This window comes from Rhinopithecus roxellana, chromosome 3, assembly GCF_007565055.1.
Source record: "Rhinopithecus roxellana isolate Shanxi Qingling chromosome 3, ASM756505v1, whole genome shotgun sequence".
Taxonomy (NCBI): Eukaryota; Metazoa; Chordata; class Mammalia; order Primates; family Cercopithecidae; genus Rhinopithecus; species Rhinopithecus roxellana.
The window spans coordinates 168,928,335-168,932,461 of NC_044551.1; the positions used below are offsets into that span (position 1 = coordinate 168,928,335).

The following is a 4,127-nucleotide window of genomic DNA, read 5'->3' on the forward strand; positions in this document are numbered from 1 at the left end:
AAACAATGTGGTACTGACAAAAAAACAGACATGTAGACAAATGTAACAGAATAAAGATACCAGAAATAAATCCATATATTTACAGCTAACTGATCTTTGACAAGGATGCCAAGAGGACACAATGGGGAAAGGATAGTATCTTCAATAAATGTCATTAGAAAAACTGGATAGTCATACACAGAATAAAATTAGAACCTTATCTCACATCATATACAAAAATAAACTCAAATAGATTAAAGACTTTGACATGAAGACATGAAACTGTAAAACTACTAGAAGAAAGTATAGAAAAAAGGCCTCAACATTGGTGCTGGCAATGATTTTTTGGACATAACACTGACAGAAGAGGAAACAAAACCAAAAATAAACAAATGGTATTGTATCAAACTAAAAAGCTTCTGTCACATGGTGGCTCATTACTTGCTTTGAGGCAGGTGCGGTGAGTCTACTGTGGACTGGTCTAGGTTCCTCAGGTTCTGCCACCCAACCACTACCCAGCCAGTTCGTGGAGAGGAGAGGTGCACTTTACAGGTCCTTGATGAACCTAGAGAATCCTCCACCACATCCAGGCCCTGGTCCATCAGCCCCATACCCACCTTATCCACAAAAGCAAATGGGCCCAGGACTATGGGAGTGGGCCCTACCCACCTTTTCAAGGATACCCTATCAAGGATACGAGCATATCCACAGTACAGATGGCAGGGCAGACCTCAGGAGCCTCCTAAAACCACAGTGTATATGGTAGAAGACCAAAGAAGAGATGAGTTGAAACCATCCACCTACCTCACAGCCTACTGGACTGCTTTCTGTTGCTGCTGTCTCTGGGGCATGCTCACCTGACCAGCCCAGCCATCCTGTTCTGCCAGCTCTGCCACACCTCTGATAGGTGTACCTGCCCCTGTCTCTTCTGATTGCTATAATAAATGACTAGCTCTGCACAGACACCTATACCTTCGGCACTATGGGATTCTAGATTCATGAGGGCTGCTGCTGTTTAATTCAGTGACTTGATCTCTTTAATGTCCAAAATACATTTCTTATTGATCTTTTAAAATGTGCTAAGTGACTTTTTTTGGCCAAAGGCTTAGTGGTGGAAAATATATTTATAATTTTGTAATTATACATTCAAGGTAGTGGCAAAATGTAACACACCATGAATGATTTCTCTGCTTACACCCTGTATGTTTCAATAAATTTGTTCAAACCTCAAAAAAAAAAAAAAAAAAGGAAAAGAAAAGAATCAACAAAGTGGAAAGGCAACCTATGAAATGGGAGAAAATATTTGCAAATCATATATCTGATAAGGAGTTAATATGCAAAACACATAGGGAGCTCATACAACTCAGTAGCAAGAAAACAAATAACCAATTTGAAAATGAGCAAAAGATCTAAATAGATATTTCCCGTTTATTTATTTTTGCTTTTGTTTCCTGTTCTGTTGGTGTCATATCCAAAAAATCATTGCCATCAGCAAGGTCAAGAAGGCTTTTTTCCATGCTTTCTTCTAGTAGTTTTACAGTTTCAGGTCAAAACTTCATTTTGAGTTTATTTTTGTGTATGATGTGGTGTATTTGTATGTCTCAACAGAAGGCATACAAATGGTCAGCATGGAAATGAAAATGTGTTCAACATCAGGAAAATGCAAATCAAAACACAATGACATATCACCTCACACCTGCAAGGATGGCTCTACTATCAAAAAAGACAAAAGCGTTGGTGAGGATGTGGAGAAAAGAGAACACTTGCAGATTTTTTATGGGGATTTAAAGTGGCACAACCACTATAAAAATAGTATGGAGTTTTCTCCAAAAGTTAGCAATAAAACTACCATATGATCCCACTTCTGGGTGTACATCCAAAAAAAATAAAATCAGGATCTCAGAGATACCTGCACTTCTGTGCTCATTGCAGCATTGTTCACAATCACCAAGATGTGGGAACAACCCAAATGCCCGTGGATGGCTGAATGGATAAAAAAAAATTGTGGTGTATTTCTACTATGGGATATTATTTAGCCTTTAAAAAGAAGGAAATTTTGCCACTTGTGACAACATGGATGAACTTAGAGAACATTATGTGAAATGAAGTAAGCCAGACACAGAAAGACAAATATTACATGATCCCACTTACATGTGGAATCCAAAAAAGTGAAACTCATAGGAACAGAGAGTCAAATGGTAGTTGCCAGGCGCTGAAAGGTGGGGGAGATGTTAGTCAGAGTGTAATTGCAGTTCTGCAGGATAGATAAGTTCTGGAGATCTAATGTACAGTGTGGTGACTATAGTTAGTAATACTGTACTGTATACTTGAAATTTGCTAAGGGGGTCAATCTTAGGTATCCTCACCTTAAAGAAGGGAAAGAAGGAAGGAAACAAGAAAGGAAGGAAGGGAAGGGAGGAAGGGAGGAAGGGAGGAAAGAAGGAAGGAAGGAAGGAAGGAAGGAAGGAAGGAAGGAAGGAAGGAAGGAAGGAAGGAAGGAAGGAAGGAAGGAAGGAAGGAAAAAGGGAATTAGTAAGGTGATGGGTGTGTTAATTGTCATGATTGTGGTGATTATTTCCCAATGTGTGTGTGTATAATATATTCACATCAGTTTGTACACATTAAGCATATATAACTTTTATTTGTTAGTTAAACCTTAAAAACTGTTAAATATAAAATAACTCAAAATATTAAAATAAAATATTAAAATAAACACTGCCCTCTTTCTCCAGTGAGGAACTTGGCTTTTGATGGTAGCAAAAATTCAGAGAAGAAAGCCAAATGCCACTAAGGAAAAAGTTGTTGAGAAATGATTCATTATATATTTGCTATATTTGCTAGTATTTTACTATATGTATTTGCTATAAATATATATATTTGCTAGTATTTATTTTTGCTATATATTTGTTAGTATTTTAGTCATTCATTAATCAAACCATCTCAGGGTTCCTTGATGGGAAATGATAGAGAAGGCAGTTCTGTCCATTTCAGAGGTAGAGTGATTTGGGTCACTCGGCGTCCAGGTTATAGTCTCAGTGTTAACAGGATTAACAAAGATAAAGGAAGCCTGTCTCAAGGCAAAGCTTAGAAAGAAAGATGATACCCCCATTCCCAGTACCGTCACTAACATCATATGCTTCCCACCATTTATTCCCCAGCACATTTTGGTCAGAAATCTTGGTCCACATTTGATTTATTATTCAGTTGACATGAAACCCAATGAGGGTGCCTGCAGGGAGAGTAATTATTTGCCAAGAGATGAACGGTGATAAAGGAGTAGCGTGGGTGCAGGTTTCTTGTTGTGCCCAGAGCCTGCTGTTCATACATTGTTGATACCAAAATACAAAGGTGACTGCACTCTTTTTCCTTAGAATATGCAATTTATATTTTATCTGCTTGAGACTAGGTTTGCAGGACTGTGCCTAACTTCTTTCCCTCCCACCCACGTTCCACAGAGAGAGAGCTGTGAGTGAGCCTCCTGGGACTAGAACTTGTTAGGAGGCCCTGCCATCTCCACGGTTCCTTCCTCCCCGGACAGCACCCGCCTGCCCAGGATGTTACTGCCCTTCCCAATGGACCCTAGACTTGCTGCTGGAATCTAGCTGGAGAGCTTCTGGGAAGGAGGGTGCTCTGCAGGCAGGCTCTTGGGGAATGGGTAAAATAAGGGGAACTGACACTGATTGAGCATCTACTCTGTTGCCTGCACTAATCTGTTTGATCCACATGGCATGTTGTGATTCACACCTGTATCTTACAGATAAGGAAACTGAAGCTTGGGGAGGTGAAAAAGTGCATCCAAGACAACTCAGCCAGTAGGTAAGGAAGGCCAGGATTTGAACCCAGGGATGTTTGGTGCTGACGCCCTGCTGTTTCCTCTGATTTGATCTGCCTCACCACAATGGGAGGAGAGCCCCCAGAGGGTCCAGGGAGAACAGATCAAAATGCTGTTCCCTTCCACACTGTTGACGTCCTCCCTGTACTAGTCCTTGGTTAGATCCTGGTTAAAAGACTGTTGGTTTTGTAATTCTGATTCCTTGTCCTGGCTCGTGTTGACCTTATAGAGTATTCTGGCCCAGGTCACGGTGACCCTGTTGCTCTCTGGCTCTAGGTGTGGTCCCTCCAGAGAAAAAAGACCTAGCTGTGGGGTT

At 40.5% G+C, this 4,127-nt stretch overlaps 1 pseudogene; it reads left to right on the top strand.

Moving 5' to 3' along the window:
* Nucleotides 1-538: 538 nt before the first annotated feature.
* Nucleotides 539-840, top strand: LOC104670147 (annotated as a pseudogene).
* Nucleotides 841-4,127: the final 3,287 nt, after the last annotated feature.